Below are 731 nucleotides of genomic sequence, written 5' to 3'. Positions count from 1 at the left end.
AAAAAGTGTTGTGCTGAGCTATTCAGTAATTGTCGATGGTGCATCGTGGCTGACAAAAGAATCCAGCACAATACAGTTCATCGCCGGGTTATAGTGATTATGAGCTGTGAGCTTCTGTAAAATGTATGATGTTTTAAAACCTGATGATGCAAGGCCAAGCAATGATGTGTCTGTCAGATGCATTAGCTGCTGATGTCAGCAACTCATGTTTTTGTGTGTTCGCTCCAGGGTGAAAGCCTAGCTACAAATAAGCGTGCTGTACAAGACTATCTGATTTTACATCCAAAACTATACACAGAATGTGGTGAATTGTCATTATGGAGCATTTCTTCTTTAAATCCGTACCACAGGTTTTACAGTAGAAAATGATTTGCCTAATCGCCTTTGCAATACATAAAAAAAACTCAAATTTGCACTTCCTTTCATGATTTTTCCCTTAACCTTGAATCGTGTAAAGGTGACGCTCAATTCTTAAAGCGCTACAGTAGTTTATATGTAAATATCTGTGTATGTGTGTGTGTGTGAGTGTGTGTATGTGTGTGAGATGTCAAATCATGCCTAGCTGTTCTCTGGGGGAATCCACTGGCTCAAGGTGATTATTACACTCACACACATAAAGTGTATGAAGGTGAAATTAGCCATCACACCATCAGTGTGGCTATTACCAAAACCTCTGTATCAGCGGCTTGAAGAAAAGAGCTGTGTGTGTGTGTGTGTGTGTGTGTGTGTGT

Source organism: Etheostoma spectabile, chromosome 16 (genome assembly GCF_008692095.1).
Source record: "Etheostoma spectabile isolate EspeVRDwgs_2016 chromosome 16, UIUC_Espe_1.0, whole genome shotgun sequence".
In the NCBI taxonomy this organism is placed as follows: Eukaryota; Metazoa; Chordata; class Actinopteri; order Perciformes; family Percidae; genus Etheostoma; species Etheostoma spectabile.
Note: the sequence above shows the minus strand (reverse complement) of the source record.